Source organism: Pristiophorus japonicus, chromosome 9 (assembly GCF_044704955.1).
Source record: "Pristiophorus japonicus isolate sPriJap1 chromosome 9, sPriJap1.hap1, whole genome shotgun sequence".
Taxonomy (NCBI): Eukaryota; Metazoa; Chordata; class Chondrichthyes; family Pristiophoridae; genus Pristiophorus; species Pristiophorus japonicus.
Genome location: NC_091985.1, coordinates 226540090 through 226566967, shown reverse-complemented (window position 1 = coordinate 226566967; position 26878 = coordinate 226540090). Strand labels below are relative to the sequence as shown.

General features: G+C 49.0%; 1 protein-coding gene, 1 long non-coding RNA gene and 1 pseudogene across 2 annotated transcripts in view; 2 read left to right on the top strand and 1 right to left on the bottom strand.

Annotated features, from left to right (window-relative positions):
* LOC139274180 (zinc finger protein 271-like) overlaps positions 1-26878 on the top strand; it is a gene marked incomplete at its 5' end in the record, with an annotated part of 93226 nt that overhangs the window by 9960 nt on the left and 56388 nt on the right. The gene's annotated exons all lie outside the window — the stretch shown is intronic.
* LOC139273828 (uncharacterized) lies at positions 440-10222 on the bottom strand. The gene is made up of 2 exons (XR_011595393.1): positions 10022-10222; positions 440-1316 (listed from the first exon to the last, which is right to left on the bottom strand). It is a non-coding gene; the product is annotated as an uncharacterized lncRNA (long non-coding RNA).
* LOC139273822 (zinc finger protein 239-like) lies at positions 10548-25771 on the top strand (annotated as a pseudogene).

The window sequence follows — 26878 nt, the reverse complement described above, 5'->3', positions numbered from 1 at the left end:
CTGACCCTGAGCTGCCCCAGGGAGGGGGGCAGTGAGTGATGTCCCTGTGGGGTGCAGTATGTTCAGTGTCTGACCCTGAGCTGCCCCAGGGAGGGGGGCAGTGTGTGATGTCCCTGTGGGGTGGGCAGTATGTTCAGTGTCTGACCCTGAGCTGCCCCAGGGAGGGGGGCAGTGTGTGATGTCCCTGTGGGGTGGGCAGTACGTTCAGTGTCTGACCCCGAGATGCCCCAGGGAGGGGGCACCGTGTGATGTCCCTGTGGGGTGAGTGAGTTCAGTGTCTGACCCTGAGCTGCCCTCATTATTCCTGCTCTGGGGGGGTGGGGGAGTCACTCTCCTCTTAGTCAGAATTAGTTGGAGGGACAGGGTCATCTACTGGACACCAGCAGTATTTCAAGGCACATCATGTCCAGCTCCATCCCAAAGAAGTCCCAAACCAATCTGCAGATTCAATTCATTTTATTATCGATGGATCAAGAAAGTTTAGCTCAATTTGTTGCAGCTTTCAACATTTGAAGAAAGCTGTTTAAACAGTGAAGTATGGATGCAAACACAATCAATTATTTTTACCTGACCTTTTTCCCGTTGAATAATTGGTCCAATATCCAGAATATTAAACTCTAGTCCAGTTATAGGAGGAATCAATCTCAGAGGAAATGAACCCCAACTGTCAGAATGGAGACGATTCAGTCTGGGGTAACAGTCGAATCCAATCCTTCCAGTCACTTGTGAACTCGCTGGTGTGTCAGCAGGTTGGATGACACAGTGAATCCCTTCCCACACTTGGAGCAGGTGAACGGCCTCTCCCCAGTGTGAACTCGCTGGTGTGCCAGCAGGTTGCATTTCAAAGTGAATCCCTTCCCACACACTGAGCAGATAAATGGCCTCCCCTTGGTGATACTGCGCCTATGAACTTGAATCCCTTCCCAGAGTCCCCACATTCCCATGGTTTCTCCGTGGTGCAGGTGTCCTTGTGTCTCTCCAGGTTGAACGTTCAGTTGAAGCCCCGTCCACACACAGAACACGTGTACGGTTTCTCCCCGCTGTGAATGGTGCAATGTTTTTTCAGGCTGTGTAACCGGTTAAAGCTCTTCCCACAGTCAATGCACTGGAACACTCTCACTCGGGTGTGTGTGTGTGTCTCGGTGCTATTCCAGTCACACTGATGTTGGAAATCTTTTCCCACAGACAGAACAGACAAACATTTCTCCTTCCACATTCAAAGGCCGATGATATTCAGGTCTTGATAAATCGAATGATTCCAGCAGCTCTTGATGTGATGTTTGGTTTGAGTTTCTCAATCCTGCCCTTCTAATACCCTGCAAAAGGAGTTTACAAAAATCATTACTTCAAGTACAGGACAGAATTCAGAACAGACAATTCTTGATTCTATGGAACATTCTTGCCTCCCTTGTTCCTCCAAAGTTGTAAATCACCGTTCCATAAACTCTCCGTCCTCCCTGTCCTGAAATTCAAACACATCGCACGTCTGAAGACAGCTTGTTCTCTGCTCCCAGGTTTCACCACCAGTTCTGTCTGGGTTCAGTTCGACACTCACTGGTTCCCCTCACTCTCCTCCCCCGAAGGTGCTGACTCTGGCTGGGTTCAGTTCTACACTCACTGGTTCCCCTCCCCTGAAGGTGCTGACTCTGGCTGGGTTCAGTTCTACACTCACTGGTTCCCCTCCCTCTCCTCCCCTGAAGGTGCTGACTCTGGCTGGGTTCAGTTCTACACTCACTGGTTCCCCTCCCTCTCCTCCCCTGAAGGTGCTGACTCTGGCTGGGTTCAGTTCTACACTCACTGGTTCCCCTCCCTCCCCTCCCCTGAAGGTGCTGACTCTGGCTGGGTTCAGTTCTACACTCACTGGTTCCCCTCCCTCTCCTCCCCTGAAGTTGGCATCTCAGCACCCGGCTCACAATGGTGACTGAATTACTGCCGATAAAAGGGAATTATTGATCTACATCACCATTAATTTATATCTATATATCTGACCGCAGTGAAGGGGGAATAGGAGGCAGACGCTGCTGATGGGGTGATTTGGAGATTAGATTTAAAGGGAGGGAGTGAGAGTGAGATTGAGCCGAGTGAGGTGGCGGCTGGAGTCCAGCACGGTCAGAGAGAGAGCGATAAAGCCCCGAAGCTGCAAACACTGGTAGTTCAGGTTATTATTCCCGGTTTGCGGCGTACACCAATTGTTTATGAAGCCTCCCCGTCCATCTGTCGGACCATTACTGCCCTCCGCTCCACCGGCCCACAGCAACTCAAATCTTCATTTCAAAACTAAAATCCGAGGTTCCTGTTTGGTTCATGCTGTCTTGTAACTAATTACATCTGGAGCGAGCAGACTGGGAAGGCTGAAGGGATTTGCAGTCATCAGGATCAAACTGTACCCAGCAAACTTTGTGTCGGTGCAAGTAATAAAGTGAGCAGAAAAGGACATGTTTGATGGGACAATGTAGAGGGAGCTTCCCTCTGTATTTTAAACAAACTATATAGAAATTATGGGCCCAAGTTTTGAGCCGCGCCTTGAACGGCGCAGTCCCGACCTGGATGCCCGTTTTTCGCGCCACAAAGTGCGCCTAAAAAAACCCTCCGTATTCTCCACCTCCCTGCAGGTCCTCTGGCCCTCGGCGCAGCGCAGCAGGAGCTGTAGGGGGGCGGAGCCAGGTCCCTGCGCTGAAAACAGTGCCGGGACCTCTGCACATGCGCGCTACAGTGGGCACGCAAGTGCAGTAGCTCCAGGCGCCCGAAACTGTGTGGGAGGAGCCCAAAGCACGCAGCCCCTAGCCCTGGCCAAATGGCCTCACTGGGGCTGTGTGAATAAGGCTCCTCCCACGCCCAGCTCCTGCTTCCTCCCAACTCCCGCTTCCCGCTTCCCCACCCCCCCGACCTGACTGCCCCTGCCGCTCCTGCTTCTCCCCCCCCCGACCCGACTGCCCCTGCCGCTCCTGCTTCCCCCCCCCACCCCCGACACGACTGCCCCTGCCGCTCCTGCTTCCCCCCCCCACCCCCGACCCGACTGCCCCTGCCGCTCCTGCTTCCCCCCCCCACCCCCGACACGACTGCCGCTGCCGCTCCTGCTTCCCCCCCCCATCCCCGACCCGACTGCCGCTCCTGCTTCTCCCCCCCCCCGACCCGACTGCCGCTGCCGCTTCGCCTTCGCCCACGCCCCCCGACCGCCGCTCCCCTCCGACTCGACCCGACCCTACTCCCACCCCCGGACTGGATCCGACCTGACCTCCTCCTCCCCGACCTCCCCCCTCCCTTCTCTCTCTCCCCCCCTCCCTCTCTCTCTGCACCGCCCCCCCTCCCTCTCTCCCTTCCCCCCACCTCTCTCTCTCTCCCTTCCCCCCACCTCTCTCTTTCCCCCCTCTCTCTTCCCCCCTCCCTCTCTCTCTCTCCCCCCCCTCCCTCCCTCCCCCCCCTCCCTCCCTCCCTCCCCCTCCTCTCCCCTCCCTCCCCTCCCCTCCCTCCTCTCTCTCTCTCTACCCACCTCTCTCTCTCTCTCTCTCTCTCTCTCTCTCCACCCCCCCTCTCTCTCTCCACCCCCCTCCCTCTCTCTCTCTCTCTCCACCCCCCCTCCCTCTCTCTCTCTCCACCCCCCCTCCCTCTCTCTCTACCCCCCCTCCCTCTCTCTCTCTCCACCCCCCCTCCCTCTCTCTCTCTCCACCCCCCTCCCTCTCTCTCTCTCTCCACCCCCCCTCCCTCTCTCTCTCTCCACCCCCCTCCCTCCTCTCCACCCCCCCCTCCCTCTCTCTCTCTCCACCCCCCCTCCCTCTCTCTCTCTCCACCCCCCCTCCCTCTCTCTCTCTCCACCCCCCCCTCCCTCTCTCTCTCTCTCCACCCCCCCTCCCTCTCTCTCTCTCTCTCTACCCCCCCTCCCTCTCTCTCTCTCCACCCCCCCTCCCTCTCTCTCTCTCCACCCCCCCTCCCTCTCTCTCTCTCCACCCCCCCTCCCTCTCTCTCTCTCCACCCCCCCTCCCTCTCTCTCTCTCCACCCCCCCTCCCTCTCTCTCTCTCTCTCTCTCTCTCTCTTCTCTCTCTCTCTCTCTCTCTCTCCACCTCCCCTCCCTCTCTCTCTCTCTCTCTCCACCTCCCCTCTCTCTCTCTCTCTCTCTCTCTCTCTCTCTCTCCACCCCCTCTCCCTCTCCCACTCCTCCCCCCCTCCCTCTCCCCTCTCCCCCCCCCCCCCCTCTCCCTCCCTCTCCCTCCTCCCTCCCCGCCGACCCGAACTGAACTGAACCTCCCCAACCCGACCCAACGCCACCTACCTGTAAATCTGGTGCTGGGGACGGGCCCTGCCCGAAGTCTCGGGCCCGGCCCGTTCAGCCTTCGGTCCCGATGGCAAACCGCTGCCTGAAGAACTTTCACACAGGTAGGAACATGGTTTATTTAATCTTTTCTTTGCTTATAAATTTTTATTCAGGTTGGATTTATTTGTATAATATTTGTATAAGTTTAACTAAGTATTTATTGTAGAATTGAATGACTTCCCTTCCCCCCCTCCTCCCCTCCCTCGTTCCGGACGCCTAATTTGTAACCTACGCCTGATTTTTTTAATGTGTAGACAAGGTTTTTTCAAGCGTACAAAAATCTTCACTTACTCCATTCTAAGTTAGTTTGGAGTAAGTTTTCTCTCACGAAACTTTAAAATCAGGCGGAACTGGCCGGACACGCCTCCTTTTGAAAAAAATTCTGTTCAAAGTGAAACTGTTCTAACTGACTGGAACTGGAGCAAACTAAATGACGAGAATTCCGATTTCTAAGATACTCCGTTCTGCACCAGTTGCTCCTAAAAATCAGGAGCAAATCATGTGGAAACTTGGGGCCTATGAGTTGAAACTTTCACAGGACAGAGAGTGGAGAGCATCAGTTCATACAATCACAGGACAGAATGTTGGATCAATGGTCTTTGGAATGATTACTTCTCATTGTGCCTTTTGATCTACCCGAGAATTGATTTAATAATTTAATGAGGCAGCTAGAGACTGATTCAACTTTTCAATTACTCAAATTCTGATTTTAAGTTTACTTATAATTAATCTATATATTAATCAATTTTGTTTCAATATAATTGATATTGTTTATACTGATTGTACTATTGTAGAATCCCTATTGTAGTATTCCCTATTCACTGTGTAAACTGAGTTTTTCCCTGTGTCTATTTGCTGCCGCTTCGGACCCGAGCCATTCCCTTCTATTTCCACTTCCGTCTCCCGCTTTTTCTTTTCTCCCTATCCCTCCCTGACCATCTCTCCTGTCATCATTCTGCCTTTCATCTCTCCTCTCTCGGATACTCTCCCTCCCAAATCCCTCCCCCAACCCTTCATTACTCTCCGACCTACCTACTCTCCTGCCACTGTCCCAGGCTCGACTCCCTTTGAGACAAGTCTGCAGCTTCCCTCTGTGCCTCTCTCGGCATCTGCCGAAGGGCCCACCGTGGCTCTCGTCGCTGTCTCCTCACGAGCAGCAACCCCAACTGTCCCATCCTCCTCTCACCCACCTTGCCGCCCAGCTTGCCCGGGGGGAGGGGGGAGGATGGAGAAGGGGGCTAACCTTGCCAATCTTCTCCCCGTCCAACTCACCCGTCCAATCCCTGACCCTGTGGATGCTGGCAGTGGATCAGCCATCACCGATCCTCTCTGCATCTCCTTGCAGAATGTCTGTTCACTTGCGGACAAGACCCTTGCCATCCATGAGCTTATCGTGGATGATTGCATCGACATCATGGCCCTGACGGAAACTTGGTCGAGGGATGATGGCACATTACCTTTAAACAAAGCCTTCCCTCCCGGCTATACCTTCCACCACTTGCCCCGCCCAGACCGCCGTGGTGGTGGTGTGGCTCTCATCACCAAATCACACCTTGGTCTGTCCCCTACTCCTCCGGCACTTTCTCCTCCTTTGAACATCTCACCTTATTCCACCCCTCTCACCTCATTTAAAATTCTCATCCTCTACCACCCTCCCAAGTATGATTAAAATGTTACCGCAGATATATCCTCACTGCTCTCCTCCCTCAGCCTCTGCACCAAGTGACTTCTCATCCTCTTATCAACTCCAAACTGTCCAGCCTTTGGCCCTCCTTTCACTATGACATTTCTGCAGCCACCGATCTGCTCACCCACACCCTCACTACCACCTTTGATGCCCTAGTCCCTATTATTACTCCCCATCACCCTGGCCGTTCCCCCCGGTACAGCCCTTATCTTCACTCCCTCAAGTTCAAGGGGCGCAGACCTGAACGGATGTGGTGGACAAGTGGTTTAGTCATTCACTTCCAGATCTGGCTCGACCACATAAAGCATTCTTGGGTCCTACTCTTGTCTGTAAAAACTGCTCACTGTTCCAGGATCATTCTGGAATGCAAAGCTAACCCCCGGCTACTATTCTCTACTGCTAACCGTCTCCTTAAACCGTTCTCCCCTGTCTCCATCACACTCACCTCCAACCACAAGTGTGAGGAGCTCATGGACTTCTTGGTCTCAAAGATTGAGACCATCCGATCATCTGCCTCTTCCAGTTCCCTTCCTTCCCCTAGCCCATGGGGGCAATGTTCCTCTGAAGTGCCCCCTTGCCCTAGTTCTAAACTCGCATCTTTCTCTAGTTTCTCTCTGATCTCCCCTCTTGACCTCTCCATGCTCATCTTGTCCGTGAGACCCACTTTCTGCTCCCTTGACCCCATTCCCACTAAACTGTTGACCACACAACTTCCTTTTCTGGCTCCCATGTTAGCTGACATTGTTAACGGTTCTCTCTCCTCAGGTACTATCTCCTTCATGGTCTATAGAGCAGTAGTGATATCCGCATTCCTATATACTTCAGAGACATGGACCATGTACAGCAGGCACCTCAAAGCACTGGAGAAGTACCACCAATGCTGCAGATCCATTGGCAGGAAAGGCACACCAATGTCAGTGTTCTCGCTCAGGACATCATCCCCAGCATCGAGGCATTGACCACGCTCAATCAGCTCTGGTGGATGGGCCACATTGTCCGCATGCCCAATACTAGACTCTAAAACAAGCGCTCTACTCGGAGCTCCGACAGGGCAAGCGAGCCCCAGGTGGGCCGAGGAAACACTGCAAGGACACCCTCAAAACTTCCTTGAAAAAGTGCAACATCCTCACTCACACCTGGGAATCCCTGGCCCAAGACTAATCAAAGTGGAGGAGAAGCATCCGGGAAGGCGCCGAACACCTCGAGTCTCTTCACCTGGAGCACGCGAAAGACAAGCGCAAACAGCAGAAGGGGTGACGACAACCCAAGCACTCCACCCACCCGTCCCTTCAACCAACATCCATTCAACCACCATCTGCCCCATCTGTGACAGAGACTGTAGGTCCCGCATTGGACTTCAGTCACCTGAGAACTCATTAATGTGGAAGCAAGTCATCCTTGACTCCGAGGGACTGCCTAAGAAGAACTGTCCCCCTCTCATTCAAATCTGCTGTCATCACCCCGCTCCTCAAAAAAACAACTCTTGACTCCACTATGCTTGTTAGCTTCCACCCCATCTCCAACTCCCTTTCCTCTCCAAAGTCCTTGACTGTGTTGCCTCCTCCAAAATTCATGACCATCTTTCCCAGAACTCTGTTTGAATCCCTTCAATCTGATTTCTGCCCTTGCCACAGTATTGACACTGCTCTCATCAAAGTCACAAATGACAGTCTTTGTAACTGTGACAAAGGTACACTATCCCTCCTCGACTGGTCTGCAGCCTTTGACACAGTTGGCCACTCCATCCTCCTCCAATGCCTCTCCACCAATGTCCAGCTGGGTGGGGCTCCACTCGACTGGTTCCATTCCTATCCATCTAATCATAACCAGAAAATCTCCTGCAGTGGCTTCTCTTCCTGTCCCCGCATAATTACCTCTGGTGTCCCCCAAGGATCGATCCTTGGTCCCCTTCTATTTCTCATCTATATGCTGCCCCTTGGTGATGTCATCCGAAAACACGGAGTCAGGTTCCACATGTACGCTGATGACACCCAGCTCTACCTCTCCACCACTTCTCTCGACATTGTCAGACTGCCTGTCCGACATCCAGTACTGGATGAGCAGAGACGTTCTTCAATTAAATATTGTGAAGACCGAAGCCATTGTCTATGGTCCACACTACAAACTGCGTTCCTCAGCCACTGACCCCATCCCTTTCCTAGCATCTATCTGAGGCTAAACCAGACTGTAAGCAACCTAGGCATCATATTTGACCTTGAAATTAGCTTCTGGCCACATATCTGTGGCATATCTAAATTCGTAACATTGCCCACACCTGCCTCAGCTCATCTGCTGCTGAAACCCTCATCCATGCCTTTGTTACCTCTACTACTCCAACGCACTCCTGAATGGCCTCCCACATTCTACCCTACGTAAACTTGAGGTAATCCACAACTTGACTGCCCGTGTTCTAACTCGCATCAAGTCTCCGATCATTCATCACCTCTTTGTTCGCTGACCTACATTGGCTTCCGGTTAAGCAACGCCTTGATTTCAAAATTCCCATCCTAGTTTAAAAATTCCTCCATGGCCTCGCCCCTCCCGATCTCTAAACTCTTTCAGCCTCACAATGCCACGTGATGTCTGCGTTCCTCAAAATCTCCCCTCTTGAGCATTCCTGATCACAACTGTTCAACCATCGGTGGCCGTGCCTTCAGCTGCCTGGGCCCTAAGCTCTGGAACTCCCTCCCTAAACCTCTCTACCTCTGGGACATTTCTTTCCTCCTTTAAGACTCCATAAAACCTACCTCTTTGACCAAGCTTTTGGTCATCTGCTGCAATTTGTTCTTATGTGGCTCGCTGCCAAATTATTTTTTTTTCTTATAACACTGCTGAGAAGCACCTTGGGACATTATACCACGTTAAAAGCGCTATATAAATAAAAGTTGTTGTTGTTGATAGCAATGGGAACTCGTACAACCGGAGCTTCCATTATTATCAATGAGAATACTAGATGTTCATTGGTGGTCCCGGTCCACGTGATCCCAGGATATGAATACATACCTGGAAGACATATTACTGTACACTGCACTGCGAAACTAGGACTCTGACAACAATCCTATGTTCCTCCGGGATCACCAGGTCATTTTGTTAAAATAATTCCGGTCGGAGGCTTTCACCCAAAGAAAGCCTCTAACTGCAATTTCCCCCCAAAGTATGTGTTTAATTTCTCTGCCATTTCTTTATTCCCCATTATAATTTCTCCTGTCTCAGCCTGAAGGGGACCCACATTTACTTTTGCTAATCTTTTCCTTTTTAACACATGTATAGAAGCTATACGTGTCTGCTTATATGTCTCTCGCTCATTTACTCTCATATTCTATTTTCCCTTTATCAGCTTCTCAGTCCTCCTTTGCTGAATTCTAAAATGCTCCCAATTCCCAGGCTTACTGCTCTTTTAGCAACATTATGAACCTGTTCCTTTAATCTAAAACTATCTTTAACTTCTCTTGTTAGCCCCAGTTGGACCACCTTTCCTGTGGGGGTTTTGTGCCTTGAAAGGAATTAATGTTTGTTGTAAATTATATATTAATTCTTTAATGCGCACCATTGCTTATGTACCTTGATACCTTTTAATATAGTTTCCCAATCTACTTTAACCAACTCGCCCCTCATACCTAAAAAGATTGTTTGTTTAGATTTAAGATCCCAGTTTTGGATTTAACAAAATCACTTTCAAACTTAATGTAACATTTTATCAGATTATGGTCATTCTTCCGTTGCCAGCACGTCCCATGTACAAATAAACAAAATAAACAAGACTCACTGTTAAAAGTTGTTGCTGTTAATAATCACAAATCACTTTTTACAAATCACTCCAGGGCCTCGCCCCTCCCGATCTCTGGAATCTGTTGCAGCCCACAAGATGTCTGCACTCCTCAAATTCTGCCCTTTTGACCATCCCCGATTATAATCGCTCCACCATCGGTGTCCGGCCCTTCAGCTGCCTGGGCCCCGAGCTCTGGAACTCCCTCCCTAAACCTCTCCGCCTCTTTCCTACTTTCAGACCCTCCTTAAAACCTACCTCTTTGACCCAGCTTTTGGTCATCTGCCGCAATTTCTGCTTCTGTGGCTCGGTGTGAAATGTATGTTTTGTATCCTGTAACACTGCTGTGAAGCGCCTTGGGACGTTTTACTTCGTTAAAGGCGCTCTATAAAGAAAAGTTATTATTAATACTGCAGGAGTGAGGCATTGAGTGAGCTGGGAGTCCGGCGCAGGCGCACTGTGAGCGGTCCCGCCCCTCAGCACCGACGCTCGCTGGTACGTCACAAGAGATGTGAGCGAGTCTGTGACGTCACCGGTTAACAATTTTTTGAATTCAGAAGCCACGTGACCCCCGAGCTGCCCAGCGTTCCTTCAACGCAGTGGGCGGGGCTCTGTGGTGCTGCCGGCTCCTATTGGTGGGAGTGGCTGGCAATCTGATGCGTGCAGCCAATAGACGATCCGGATTCTCTGTGACAGCAGTACGCATGCTCGGTGCCGCCCTCCCCACGCCACAGTCCCCAGATGCCGCGCAGTTTGCTGTAACCAGCGGTTGGACAATGTGGGGAACCGGGGGCAGCAGGGAACCGGACTGATGGTGGGCGGCCGGGGCCGGGGCCGGGGCCGGGGCAGAGCGCTCGGCCGGCCGGGGAGGGTGTGGTGAGTCTGTGAGGGAAAACACCGGACTGAACACACAGCCCCGGAGCTCAGGGTTTGGGGACATGCGGGAGATAGACTGAAACTTCCAGTGAGCTCAGACAGTGTGTAACCCGGGGGCCCAGTGAGCTCAGTGTGTAACCCGGGGGCCCAGTGAGATCAGACAGTGTGTAACCCGGGGGCCCAGTGAGATCAGACAGTGTGTAACCCGGGGGCCCAGTGAGATCAGACAGCGTGTAACCCGGGGGCCCAGTGAGATCAGACAGTGTGTAACCCGGGGGCCCAGTGAGATCAGACAGTGTGTAACCCGGGGGCCCAGTGAGATCAGACAGTGTGTAACTCGGGGGCCCAGTGAGATCAGACAGTGTGTAACCCGGGGGCCCAGTGAGATCAGACAGTGTGTAACCCGGGGGCCCAGTGAGATCAGACAGTGTGTAACCCGGGGGCCCAGTGAGATCAGACAGTGTGTAACCCGGGGGCCCAGTGAGATCAGACACTGTGTAACCCGGGGGGCCCAGTGAGATCAGACAGTGTGTAACCCAGGGAGAATTCTGGTGATTTTCTGTAAGTCCAGACGGACGGGACAGGGATCTGAGGAAAAGGATAAAATCAAACAGAAATACTGGACATATACTTTTCTGAAACATTGGAAAAACACTTTACACTACATTCCACTTCACAACATTAATATTCTTCTAATTTTCTGCCCTGCCATAATTAGATCTCTCAGTGAATGGCGGAGTGATTGAGAAAGTTCCACAGCTGGAAGGAACCAGGGATTATGGACTGAGGAACAACAGCAGGTGAACCAGCACAGGATTGTGAGAGCACCTACCGGTGAGCCCCTTCCAATTGAAAGTGCTTCAATAGATCAACTGGGGAGAAAGGTAAGAGAAAGTGCCATTTATTCAGCTACACACCGGTCCTGTAGACAGCACAAACAAGTTACAAGGTAAGACAGGAAATGAGACTGGGAGAGACTGACCACCGAGCACAATTATCCAGCATGAGGGCCGTGCAATGGGATGTAAAGTGAGATCAGTTTCTGTCTCGAAACACAGTCACAGTGAATCTTGTGTGTGTTTTAGAGTAAAGGGCTTTGATCTAAGAGGTGACTCCAGTTTGAGGCAGAGCCCAGCAGATGGACCCGTCTCTATACATTAGGTGGGACTGAACTCACACCGACACCATCAGATCTCAATGTTCAAATATTTCCCATCTGGTGAGAAAGCCATTGGAAAGATTGAACCGGAAGCATCAGAGTCAATTCACTGATCACGATGCACAAACCAATCTGAAATACCAGCACAGCCTATCACTGACACAATCAATTATTCATTCATGAACATTTGGAATTATCAGAAAATATATTGATAAGTACTACTATTGAAGCATTGATCACTCGAGGTATGTAGTATTCTTATAAACTGAAACACAGATATGGAGGGTTGCAATTTATTGATTGGCGTCGTACTTGACCCCGAGATGAGTTTCCGAATCCATATTCCCTCAATCACCAAGTACGTTTACTTCCAGCTCCATAACATCACCGGTCTCTGCCCCTTCCTCAGCTCATCTGCTCAAACCCTCATCCCTGTCTGTTACCACTACATTGGACAATTCCAATGCTCTCCTGATCGGCCTCACACCTCGCACTCTCCGCAAGCTTAAGCTTATCAAAAACACCCCTGCCGTATCCTTACTCAAGAACACAAGAAGTAGCAGCAGGCGTAGGCCGTATGGCCCCTCCCGTCTGCTCCACCATTCAGTAAGATCTCTATTTGATAGAGAATTTCAAAGATTCACAACTCTTAAGTGAAGAAATATCTCATCTCAGTCTTAAATGGCCAATCTCTTATCCTAATACTAGGACCACTAGCTCTAGACTATCCAGCCCGTGTCAATTCTATGTTTCAATTATATCACCTTTCATTCTTCTAAACTCCAGAGAATATAGGCCTATTCTACTCAATCTGTCCTCAGCCCTCTCATCCCAACTTGTACCAATTTCCATTCACCCATCACCCCTGTGCTCACTGAACTACATTGGCTCCTGCTCCATCGATTTCAAAATGCTCGTCCTTGTTTTGAAATCCGTCCAGGATTTTGCCCCTCCCTATTGCTGTAACCTCCTCCAGCCCGACAACCCTCGGAGATCTTTGCATTCCTCCAATTCTGGCCTCTTGAGCAGCCCCAATTTTCGACCCTCCAATATTGGTGGCCGTACCTTCAGTTGCCGAGGCTATAAGCTCTGGAATTCCCTCCTTAAACCTCTCCAGCTTCAAAATGCTCCTTAATACCTACCCTTATGAACAAGCTTTTAATCCTGTGCTAATATTTCCTATGTGACTGGGTGTCAAATTCTGTTTGCTAACGGTCCTGTGAAGTGCCTTGGGACATTTTACTACGTTTAAGGTGTGATATAAATGCAATTTGTTGCTGATAACTGAAGATATTTTAACTTGTAATATAACAAAACTACAAGCATGGGGAATTGCAACAGATTGATAACTGCAGAGGAAGAGGATTGTTTTGTATTGCTAACAACGTGAATTATTTTAATGTGTGGTGGCCCTTGCACATTAGCTACCACACAGGCTTGGCAAAGCAAGGTCTTGGTCCAATGGCAAGGGGATCCAAGACGAAAGGACACCAGGCTCTGCTGCATGTTTCCTCTGGCACTGACACTCACTGGGGTACAGTTTCCTCTGGCACTGACTCTATCTGGGGTACAGTTTCCTCTGGCACTGACTCTCACTGGGATACAGTTTCCTCTGGCACTGACTCACTGGGGTACAGTTTCCTCTGACACTGACTCTCACTGGGGTACAGTTTCCTCTGGCACTGACTCTCACTGGGGTACAATTTCCTCTGGCACTGACTTTTACTGGGATACAGTTTCCTCTGGCACTGACTCTCACTGGGGTACAGTTTCCTCTGGCACTGACTCTCACTGGGGTACAGTTTCCTCTGGCACTGACTCTCACTGGGGTACAGTTTCCTCTGGCACTGACTCTCACTGGGATAAGTTTCCTCTGGCACTGACTCTCACTGGGATACAGTTTCCTCTGACACAGATTTACTGTGTATCTAATTCGTGCTGTCCCTGCCCTGGGAGTGCTTGATGGGATAGTATAAAGGGAGCTTTGCTCTGTATCTAACCCGTGCTCTGCCTGCCCTGTGAGCTTTGATGGGTCGCTGTAGGGGAAGCTTTCCTCTGAATCTAACCTGTATTCTACCTGTCCAAGTTGTATCTGATGGGACAGTGTAGAGGGAGGGTCATCATTGGCAGTCCCTTGAAACATAGAAAATAGGTGCAGGAGTAGGCCATTCGGCCCTTCGAGCCTGCACCACCATTCAATATGATCATGGCTGATCATGCAACTTCAGTACCCCATTCCTGCTTTCTCTCCATATCCCTTGATCCCTTTAGCCATAAGGGTCACATCTAACTCCCTTTTGAATATATCTAACGAACTGGCCTCAACAACGTTCTGTGGTAGAGAATTCCACAGGTTCACAATTCTCTGAGTGAAGAAGTTTCTCCTCATCTCGGTCCTAAATGGCTTACCCCTTATCCTTAGACTGTGAGCCCTGGTTCTGGACTTCCCCAACATCAGGAACATTCTTCCTGCATCTAACCTGTCCAATCCCGTCTATATGTTATATTTTTCTATGAGATCCCCTCTTATTCTTCTGAATTCCAGTGAATATAAGCCTAGTCAATCCAGTCTTTCTTCATATGTCAGTCCTGCCATCCCGGGAATCAGTCTGGTGAACCTTCGCTGCACTTCCTCAATAGCAAGAATGTCCTTCCTCAGATTAGGAGACCAAAACTGTACACGATATTCAAGGTGTTGCCTCACCAAGGCCCTGTAGAACTGCAGTAAGACCTCCCTGCTCCTATACTCAAATCCTCTCGCTATGAAGGCCAACATGTCATTTACCTTCTTCACCGCATGCTGTACCTGCATGCCAACTTTCAATGACTGATGTACCATGACACCCAGGTTTCGTTGCACCTCCCCTTTTCCTAATCTGTCACCATTCAGGTAATATTCTGCCTTCCTGTTTTTGCCACCAAAGTGGATAACCTCACATTTATCTACATTATACTGCATCTGCCATGCATTTGCCCACTCACCTAACCTGCCCAAGTCATCCTGCAGCCTCTTAGAATCCTCCACACAGCTCACACTGCCACCCAGCTTAGTGTCATCTGCAAACAAGGATGACTTGCTTCCACGCCAAAAAAGGATGAGTTCACAGGACCCAATATTCCAGGTCCTGAATCTAAATCCTGATGGGTGGAAGATGCCTGTGCGTGGCTTTTTTTAACGTGTCATGGCTGTTGCACGCCAGCCACCACATGGGCAACTCTGTATCTGATCTGTGCTGTGCCTGCCCTGGCATTGTTTGATGGGATAATGTAGAGGGAGTTTTAGTCTGTATTCAACCCAAGCTGTACCTGCCCTGGGAGTGTCTGATAGGACAGTGTAGATGGAGGTTTACTCTGTATCTAACCTGTGCTGTACCTGCCTTGGGAGTGTTTGACGGGACAGTGTAAATTGGGCTTTATGCTGTATCTAACCTGTTCTGTACCTGCCTTGGAAGTATTTGATGGGACAGTGTAGAGGGAATTTTACGCTGTATCTAACCCGTGCTGTACCTGCCCTGTGAGTGCTTGATGGGACAGTGTAGAGGGAGCTTTACTCTCTATCTAACCCGTGCTGTACCTGCCCTGCGAGTGTTTAATGGGACAGTGTAGAAGGAGCTTTGCTGTATATCTAACCAGTGCTGTACCTGTACTGTGTGTATCTGCTGGAATAGTGCAGAAGGAGCTTTGCTCTGTATCTAACCCGTGCTGTACCTGCCCTGGGAGTGTTTTTGGGACAGTGCAGAGGGAGCTTTGCTCTGTACCTAACCCGTGTTGTACCTGCCCTGGAAGTGTTTGATGGGATAATGTAGAGGGAGGTTTACTGTGTATCTAACCTATGCTAACCTAGCAAGTTGTGAGGAGGATGCAAAGAATCTATAAACTAATATAGATAGGCTAAGTGAGTGGGCAAAGCTTTGGCAGATGAAGTATAATGTGGGAAAATGTGAGGGTATCCACGTTAGTAGGAGTAATAAAAAAGCAAATTATTATTTAAATTGTGAGAGATTACAAAATGCGGTGGTACAAAGGGATCTGGGGGTCCTTGTACATGAAACACAAACATTTAGCATGCAGTTAGTGCAATTAATTAGGAAGGCAAATGGAATGTTGGTCTTTATTGCAAGGGAGTTGCAGTATAAAAGTAGGGAAGTCCTGCTTCAACTGTACATGGCTTAGTAAGACCACAACTGGAGTACTGCGTACAGTTTTGGTCTCCTTATTTCAAGAAGGATATACTTGCACTGAAGGCAGTTCAGAGAAGGTTAACGAGGTTGATTGCTGAGATGAAGGGGTTGTCATAATGAGAAAGGTTGGGCCTGTATGCATTGGAGTTTAGAAGACATAGAGGTGATCTTATTGAAATGTATAAGATTCTGAGGGGGCTTGACAGGGTAGATACAGAGAGGATGTTTCCCCACATGGGGGAATCTAGCACTAGGGGGCATAGTTTCAGAATAAGGGGTCGCTCATTTAAAAGGGAAATGAGGAGGAATTTCTTCTCTGAGGGTTGTGAATCTTTGGAATTTGTTACCTCAGAGAGCTGTGGGGGCTGGGTCATTGAATGTATTTAAGGTGGGGATAGACAGATTTTTGAACGATAAGGGAGTCAAGGATTATGGGGAGTGGGCGGGAAGTGGAGCTGAGTCCATGATCAGATCAGCCATGATCTTATTGAATGGCGGAGCAGGCTCGCGGGGCCAAATGGCCTACTCCTTCTCCTATTTCTTATGTTCCACACCTGCCCTGGGAGTGTTTGATGGGACAGTGTAGAGGGAGATTTGCTCTGTATCTAATCCTTGCTGTACCTGCCCTGGGAATGTTTGATGGGACAGTGTAGAGGGAGTATTACTCTGTATCTAACCCATGCTGTACCTGCCCTGGTAGTTTCTGATGGGACAGTGTAGAGAGAGCTTTACTCTCTGCATAACCCGTGCTGTACCTGCCTTGTGAGTGATTGATGGGACACTGCAGAGGGAGCTTTGCTCTGTATCTAACCCATGCTCTTACTGCCCTGTGAGTTTTGATGGGTTGGTGTAGGGGAAGCTTTCCTCTGTATCTAACCCATACTGTACCTGCCCGAGTTGTGTTTGATGGGACAATGTAGAGGGAGCTTTAGGCTGTCTATAATCCGTGCTGTACATATCCTGGGAATGTTTGTTGGGACAATGTAGAATGAGGTTTACTCTGTATCTATCCCATGCTGTACCTGCCCTGGGAGTATTTGATGGGACAGTGTAGAGGGAGCTTTACCCTCTGCCTAACCTGTGCTGTACCTGCCCTGTGAGTGTTTGATGGGACAGTGTAGAGGGAGATTTACTCTGTATCCAACCAGTACTCTACCTGCCCTTGGGAGTGTCTGATGGGACAATATAGAGAGAGGTTTATTCTATCTAATCCGTGCTGTACCTGCCCGGCAAATATTTGATGGGACATTGTAGTCGAAGCCTTACTCTGTTTCTGATCCGTGCTGTACCTGCTCTGGGAGTGTTTGATGGGACAGTGTAGATGAAGCCTTACTCTGTTTCTGACCTGTGCTGTACCTGCTCTGGGAGTGTTTGATGGGGCAGTGTCGAGACAACTATATTCTGTATCTGACCCATGCTATACATGCCCTGCGAGTGTTTGATGGGGCAGTGTAGAGGGAGCTTTACTCTGTATCTGGCCCATGCTATAACTGCCCTGGGAGTTTTGGATGGGACAGTGTAGATAGAGGTTTATTCTGTATCTAACAGGGGCTATACCTGTCCTGGCATTGTTTGATGGGACAGTGTAGAGGGAGCTTTACTCTGTATCTGACCTGTACTGTACCTGCCCTGGCAGTGTTTTTGGGACAGTGTAGAGGGAGCTTGACTCTCTACTTAACCCAGTGCTGTAGCTGCCTTGTGAGTGTTTGATGGGACAGTATAGTGCGAGCTTTCCACTATATCTAATCCGGGCTGTACCTGCCCCAGGAATGTTTGATGGGGCAATTTAGAGGGAGATTTGTTCTGCATCTAACCCGTGCTATACTTGCCCTGGCATTGTTTGGTAGGGGAGTATAGAGGAAGCTTTACCCTCTGCCTAACCCATGCTTTACCTTCCCTTGGAATGTGTGTTGGCCGGTAGAGGAAGCTTTACTCTGTATCTAACCTGTGCTATACCTCCCCTGGGAGTGTTTGATATGGGAGTGTAGAGGGATTTTTACTTTGTATCTAACCTGTGCTGTACCTCCCCTGGGAGTGTAGAGGGACTTTTACTTTGTACCTAACCTGTGCTGTACCTGCTCAGGCATTGTTTGATGGGACAGTATAGAGGGAGCTTTACTCTCTATCCAACGTGTGCTGTATCTGCTCTGGCATTGTTGGATGGGACAGTGTAGAGGGAGCATTACTGTGTATTAAGACCTGAGGTTGCAAGCCATCAGGTCCAGGGGACTTTTCCACCTTTCTTCCCATTATTTTACTGAGCCCTCTTTCTTTAGTGATAGTGATTGCTTTAAGTTCCTCCCTCGCTATAGCCCCTTGATTATCTATTATTGAGGTGTTTTTAGTGTCTTCTATCGTGAAGACTGATATAAAATATTTGTTCAAAGTATCTGCCATTTCCCTGTTCCCCATTATTAATTTCCCAGTCTCATCCTCTAAGGACCAATGTTTACTTTAGTTACCCTATCCTTTTTACATACCTGTAGAAGCTCAGACTGTCTTTTTTATATTGCTTGCTAGTTTACTCTCATAATCTACCTTCCCTCTCTATGATTCCTTTCGTCATCATTTGCTGTTTTTAAAAACATTTGCCAATGCTCTGGCCTCCCACTAATCTTGGCCACTTTGTATGCCATTATTTTCAATTTGATACCGTCCTTTACTTCCTTCATTAACCGCTGCTAGTTCTCCCATCGCTTAAAGTCTTTCCTTCTCACCGAAATATATGGCTCAGGTAGTAATCCAGAGATTATTGCCTTTGTGGTTCTGCTTTTTAATTTAGCCCCTAGCTGCTCAAAATCCTTCAGCAGAACCCCTTTCTTTGTTCTAACTATGTCATTGGTACCTACGTGGACTACGACAACTGGATCTTCCCCCTCCTACTCCAATTCCTCTTCAGCCCAGAGGAGATGTCCTTAACCTTGGCACCGCGCAGGCATCACAGCCTTCGGGACTCACGCACTCGGCTGCAGAGAACAGTATCTAGCTCTGAAACTATACTGTTTCCTAACACTACAACATTTCTTTTTACTCCCCCCACTTAAATGGCCCCCTGTACCATGGCGCTGTGATCAGTTTGCTCATCCTCCCTGCAGTCCCTGCCCTCGTCCAAACAGGGAGCAAGAATCTCATACCTGTTGGAGAATTGCAAGGACTGAGGCACCTCCATCACTACCTCCTGGGTCCCCACAGCTGTCTCGCTCATAGTCACACCCTCCTGTCCCTAACCACGGACCAAATTTGAATTAATGAATCTCTAAGAGGTGTGACTGCCTCCTGGAACACAGCATCCATGTAACTCTCCCTCTCCCTGATCATAACATAAGAACATAAGAATTAGGAACAGGAGTAGGCCATCTAGCCCCTCGAGCCTGCTCCGCCATTCAAAAAGATCATGGCTGATCTGGCCGTGGACTCAGCCCCACTTACCCGCCCGCTCCCCGTAACCCTTAATTCCTTTATTGGTTAAAAATGTATCTATCTGTGATTTGAATACATTCAATGAGCTAGCCTCAACTGCTTCCCTGGGCAGAGAATTCCACAGATTCACAACTCTCTGGGAGAAGAAATTCCTTCTCAACTCGGTTTTAAATTGGCTCCCCTGTATTTTGAGGCTGTGCCCCCTAGTTCTAGTCTCCCCGACTAGTGGAAACAACCTCTCTGCCTCTATCTTGTCTATCCCTTTCATTATTTTAAATGTTTCTATAAGATCACCCCTCATCCTTCTGAACTCCAACGAGTAAAGACCCAGTCTACTCAATCTATCATCATAAGGTAACCCCCTCATCTCCGGAATCAGCCTAGTGAATCGTCTCTGTACCCCCTACAAGGATAGTATATCCTTCCTTAAGTAAGGTGACCAAAACTGCACGCAGTACTCCAGGTGCGGCCTCACCAATACCCTGTACAGTTGCAGCAGGACCTCCCTGCTTTTGTACTCCATCCCTCTTGCAATGAAGGCCAACATTCCATTCGCCTTCCTGATTACCTGCTGTACCTGCAAACTAACTTTTTGAGATTCATGTACAAGGACCCCCAGGTCCCTCTGCACCGCAGCATGTTGTAATTTCTCCCCATTCAAATAATATTCCCTTTTACTGTTTTTTTTTCCCAAGATGGATGACCTCACATTTTCCTACATTGTATTCCATCTGCCAAACCTCAGCCCATTCGCTTAACCTATCTAAATCTCTTTGCAGCCTCTATGTGTCCTCTACACAACCCGCTTTCCCACTAATCTTTGTGTCATCTGCAAATTTTGTTACACTACACTCTGTCCCCTCCTCCAGGTCATCTATGTATATTGTAAACAGTTGTGGTCCCAGCACCGATCCCTGTGGCACACCACTAACCACTGATTTCCAACCTGAAAAGCACCCATTTATCCCAACTCTCTGCTTTCTGTTAGCCAGCCAATTCTCTATCCATGCTAATACATTTCCGCTGACTCCGCGTACCTTTATCTTCTGCAGTAACCTTTTGTGTGGCACCTTATCGAATGCCTTTTGGAAATCTAAATACACCACATCCATCGGTACACCTCTATCCACCATGCTCGTTATATCTTCAAAGAATTCCAGTAAATTAGTTAAACATGATTTCCCCTTCATGAATCCATGTTGCGTCTGCTTGATTGCACTATTCCTATCTCGATGTCCCGCTATTTCTTCCTTAATGATAGCTTCAAGCATTTTCCCCACTACAGATGTTAAACTAACTGGCCTATAGTTACCTGCCTTTTGTCTGCCCCCTTTTTTAAACAGAGGCATTACATTAGCTGCTTTCCAATCCACTGGTACCTCCCCAGATTCCAGAGAATTTTGGTATATTATAACTAATGCATCTGCTATAACTTCTGCCATCTCTTTTAATACCCTGGTATGCATTTCATCAGGACATGGGGACTTGTCTACCTTGAGTCCCATTAGCCTGTCCAGCACTACCTCCCTAGTGATAGTGATTGTCTCAAGGTTCTCCCTTCCCACATTCCCGTGACCAGCCATTTTTGGCATGGTTTTTGTGTCTTCCACTGTGAAGACCGAAGCAAAATAATTGTTTAAGGTCTCAGCCATTTCCACATTTCCCATTACTAAATCCCCCTTCTCATCTTCTAAAGGACCAACATTTACTTTAGTCACTCTTTTCCTTTTTATATATCGGTAAAAGCTTTTACTATCTGTTTTTATGTTTTGCGCAAGTTTACTTTCGTAATCTATCTTTCCTTTCTTTATTGCTTTCTTAGTCATACTTTGCTGTCGTTTAAAATTTTCCCAATCTTCTCGTTTCCCACTAACCTTGGCCACCTTATACGCATTGGTTTTTAATTTGATACTCTCCTTTATTTCCTTGGTTATCCACAGCTGGTTATCCCTTCTCTTACCGCCCTTTTTTTTCACTGGAATATATTTTTGTTGCGCACTATGAAAGAGCTCCTTAAAAGTCCTCCACTGTTCCTCAATTGTGCCACCGTTTAGTCTGTGTTCCCAGTCTACTTTAGCGAACTCTGCCCTCATCCCACTGTAGTCCACTTTGTTTAAGCATAGTACGCTCGTGTGAGACACTACTTCCTCACCCTCAATCTGTATTACAAATTCAACCATACTGTGATCACTCATTCCGAGAGGATCTTTTACTAGGAGTACTTTTACTCCCAGACTAGTCAAGCAACAGCTGACATAGTCATACTCACAGAATCATACCTTTCAGCCAATGTCCCAGACTCCTCCATCATCATCCCTGGGTATGTCCTGCCCCACCGGTGGCGATACAGTAGTATACAGTCGGGAGGGTGTGGCCCTGGGAGTCCTCAACATTGACTCGGACCCCATGAAGTCTCGTGGCTTCAGGTCAAGCATGGACTCGGATCTTTTACTAGGACTGATGTGTCGCAGTGTCTGCAGCTCGGACTCCAGCTCATCAACGTGGAGCCGAAGTTCTTCGAGCAGCCAACACTTACTGCAGATGTGGTCGCCGTAGACCTCAATGGGGTCAACCAGCTCCCACATGCAGCAGTAACACATCGCCTGCCCTGCCATCTCGAATGTATTTAGTTAAGTTTTCACGTTTTGAAAGTTTAGATTTTTAATCCCAGCTCTTAATTTAAACCAATGCCCAAGAAAAGAGAGAAAAACTGACCAACCAATCACTTCCCTGCTTTCCTGTGACATCACATTTTGAATCTTTTTACTTCTTATCCTCCCAGGTCACTTGGTGCTGTTTCGGCTGTCTGCTCGGCTGACTCACGCCCTTTGTAGGCTTACCGCTGCTCCCACTCTCTCGCCCTTTCCGAAGTCCCACTGCTCGGCTGACTCACGCCCTTTGTAGGCTTACCGCTGCTCCCACTCTCTCGCCCTTTCCGAAGTCCCGCTGCTCGGCTGACTCACGCCCTTTGTAGGCTTACCGCTGCTCCCACTCTCTCGCCCTTTCCGAAGTCCCGCTGCTCGGCTGACTCACGCCCTTTGTAGGCTTACCGCTGCTCCCACTCTCACGCCCTTTCCAAAGGGATGGGCGCAAGTCGGTTTTTCCCCTCGTGTTGGTTCTCTCACCCAGGCCCAGTCTGGCAGCTATGTCCTTCAGCGCTCGGTCATTAGTGGTGCTACCGAGCCAGTCTTGATGGACATTGAAGTCCCCCACCCAGAGTACATTCTGTGCACCTTGCTACTCTCAGTGCTTCTTCCAAGTGATGTTCAACATGGAGGAGCACTGATTCATCAGCTGAGGGAGGGCGGTGGGTGGTAATCAGCAGGAGGTTTCCTTGTCCATGCTTGACCTGAAGCCAGGAGACTTTATGGGGTCCGGAGTCAATGTTGAGAACTCCCAGGGCCACACCCTCCCGACTGTATACTACTGTGTCGCCACCGGTGGGACAGGACATACCCAGGGATGGTGATGGAGGAGTCTGGGACATTGGCTGAAAGGTATGATTCTGTGAGTATGACGATGTCAGGCTGTTGCTTGACTAGTCTGGGACATCTCTCCGAATTTTGGCACAAGTCCCCAGATGTTGGTGAGAAAGACTGGGCTGGGTGTGCCGTTGTCGGGTCCGTAGCCGGTGCGGAGGTCGATGCCGTGTGGTCTGTCTGGTTTTATTCTCATTATTGTTTTTCGTAACGATGGATCAATTGATGAATCAATATGATCTTATTGAATGGTGGAGCAGGCTCGAGGGGCTTCTAATTCTTATGTGCTTATTCCCGAGTCCAGATCCTGTCTCTATATTAAGAGCAATGGTCCCAACACTGACCCTGGGGGACACCACTGTTTACATCCCTCCAGTCTGAACAACATCCATTTACCACTACTCTCTGTTTTCTGCCCTTTACCCAACTTCCTCTCCACGCGGCCCCACTCCCTTTAATACCATGAGCCTTAATTTGATCAACAAGCCTCCTGTCCGGCACCTTATCAAACACATTTTGACAATCCATCTACACAACATCCACTGCATTTTCTTTCTCACTGCACTGTGTTATTTCCTGCAATAATCCCTGCTGTCTGTCCTGAGTCAATCCATTTCACTACCAAATGTTGCAATGTTTACTTCTGTAACCACAATACCCCACGCAGGGGTAAAGTGCTCTATCAATGACACCAGGAGCCCAGACATGGGACCGGGCTGTGCTCTGAGCACACGCAGTGCCAGTGGTGGAGGTGGTCTGAGGCGGAAGAGACGTTTCGCGAGTCGGTAGGAGCTTGTGGGCTCAGCGGAGGAATTGGACTCCTGGGTGGGATGGGCAGCTTCATAAACACCTGGTGTCGGCCTCGGGCCCCGAATACGAGCCCATAGGCCTCATGTTTGACCCGCGGTGATAGACCCGACTGCTCGGGGTAACTAGCCGAATTCTTGGACAGGATCAGGGCGCCTGCTGGCCATCTTGGTACAGGAGCAGAGGGCGGGTGGGGCTTTAGGGTCCCAGTGACTAGGAGAGAAAATAATTTCCTCATTTATTCTCAGTCTGCACAGACGGGATGTAGAACTGAACCCAACCAGAGAAGAGGGAGTGAGAAAACTGCAGATGGAAGAAAGAAATGATGGAGGTGGTGCGATGAGTTTGGATTTCAGCACAGGGTGGAGGGAGAGTGTGTGGGACGGGAATTTACAGCTTTGGGGGAACAAGAGAGGAAAGAACGTTCTTTAGAAACTAGGATTGTCTGTCCTCAATTTCTATCCTGCACTTCCAGTGCTGACTTTTGTAAACTCCTTTTACAGGATATTAGAAAAGCAGAATTTGCAGACGGGAAACTCTAACCAATCATATCAAGACCTGACAGAGTTACTCGATTCACCTGTATATCATCGGTCTTTGAATGTGGAAGGAGAAACGTTTGTCTGTTCTGTCTGTGGGAAAAGATTTCAAACATCAGTGTGACTGGTAAAGCACCGAGACACACACACCCAAGTGAGAGTGTTCCAGTGCAGTGCCTGTGGAAAGAGCTTTAACCAGTTACACAGCTTGAAATAAATCACACCATTCACAGCGGAGATAAACCGTACACGTGTTGTGTGCGTGGGCGAGGCTTAAACTGATCGTCCAAACTGGAGAGAGACAAGGACACCCGCACCATGGAGAAACCGTGGGAATGTGGGGACTGTGGGAAGGGATTCAATTACCCCTCTGCGCTAGAAATTCATCGACGCAGTCACAACGGAGAGAGGCCGTTCACCTGCCCCGTGTGTGGGAAGGGATTCACTCGTTCATCCAACCTGTTGGTACACCAGCGAATTCACACTGGGGAGAGGCCGTTCAACTGTCCTGTGTGTGGGAAGGAATTCACTCATCCAACCTCACTGAACACCAGCGTGTTCACACAAGGGAGAGGCCGTTTACCTGTCCTGTTTGTGGGAAGGGCTTCACTCATTCAACCAACCTGCGGACACACCAACGCACTCGCACTGAGGAGAGGCCGTTCACCTGCTCCGAGTGTAGGAAGGGATTCACTCGATCATCTGACCTGCTGACACATCAACACATTCACACTGGGGAGAGACCGTTCATCTGCTCTGAATGTGGGAAGGGCTTCACTCGATCATCCCTCCTGCTGGAACACCAGCGAGTTCACACTGGGGAGAGACCGTTCACCTGCTCTGAGTGTGGGAAGGGATTTACTCGATCACCCAACCTGCTGAGACACCAGCGAGTTCACAAGTGACTGCAGGGGTTGGACTCTGCTGTTATTGTTGCCGTTAATCACATCCAGGACTGAACCCTGTTCATGCGGACAGTTGGAGTTTGTTGCCACTGGTGTAATTAATCCCTATAACTGGACTGGAGTTTAATTTTTTGGATATCATAGAATGGTTACAGCACAGAAGGAGGCCTTTTGGACTGTCGAGCCCGTGCCGGCTCTCTGTAAGAATACTTCAGCTAGTCCCACTCCTCGCCCTTTCCCCGTAGACCTGCAAATGTTTTATTTCAGGTACTTATCCAATTCTTTTTTTGAAAGCCATGATTGAATCTGCCTCCACCACCCTTTCAGGCCGTGCATTCCAGATCGTAAACACTCGCTGCTGAAGAAGAAGTTTTTTCTCATGTCGCCTTTGGTTCTTTTGCCAATCACCTTGAATCTGTGTCCTCTGGTTCTCCACCCTTCCACCAATGGGAATATTTTCTCTCTACTCTGTCCAGGCCCCTCATGTTTTAGAGCACCTCGATCAAATCTCCTCTCAACCTTCTCTGTTCTAAGAAGAACAACCCCAGCTTCACCAGTCTATCCATGTAACTGAAGTCCCTCATCCCTGGAATCATTCTTGTAAATCTTTTCTGCACCCTCTGTCAAACAACGATCAAATAAATCAGCTTTGTTTCCTACATACAGTGAGTCGATTCCTTGATTTCTCCAAGAGGAGACTAATTGATGTCCTGTTAGCGACTGTTCCATTTTTGAATCATTTCTCTTTTGTTAAAGAAAGACTTGTATTTATAAAATACTTTTCACGGCCTCTCTTTTAGTGTTGTTGGTTGAGGGATAAATGTTAACCAGGACACCGGAGAGATTTCTTTACTTCGAAATAACATCATGGAATCTTTTACACCCACTTGAGAGGTCAGATGGTTCTGATTCTTTTTTTTTTATTCGTTCACGGGATGTGGGCATCCCTGGTACGGCCAGTATTTATTGCCCATCCATAATTGCCCTTGACAAGATGGTGGTGAGTCACCTTCTTCCACTGCTGCAGTGCGTGTGGTGATGGTACTCCCACAGTACTGTTAGGGAGGGAGTTCCAGGATTTTGACCCAGCGACAATGAAGGAATGGCGATATGCTTCCAAATCAGGATGGTGTGTGACTTGGAGGGGAACACGGAGGTGGTGGTGATCCCATGCGCCTGCTGCCCTTGTCCTTCTAGGTGGTAACGGTCGTGGGCTTGGGAGGTGCTGCAGTGCATCTTGTACATGGTAAACAGTGCAGCCACGGTACGTCAATGATGGAGGGAGTGAATGTTTAAGGTGGTGGATGGGGTGCCAATCAAGCGGATTCTAGAGACGAGGTGAGAGTGACTGCCCTCGACATCAAGGCAGCATTTGACCGAGTGTGGCATCAAGGAGCCCTAGAAAAACTGAAGTCAATGGGAATTAGGGGGAAAACTCTCCACTGGCTGGAGTCATACCTAGCACAAAGGAAGATGGTTGTGGTGATTGGAGGTCAATCATTACAGCCCCATGACATTGCTGCAGGAGTTCCTCAGGGCAGTGTCCTAGGCCCAATCATCTTCAGTTGCTTCATCAATGACCTTCCTTCCATCATAAGGTCAGAAGTGGGGATGTTCGCTGATGACTGCAAAGTGTTCAGTTCCATTCACAACTTCTCAGATAATGGAGCAGCCCATGCCCGCATACAGCAAGACCTGGACAACATTCAGGCTTGGGCTGATAAATGGCAAGTAACATTCGCAACACAA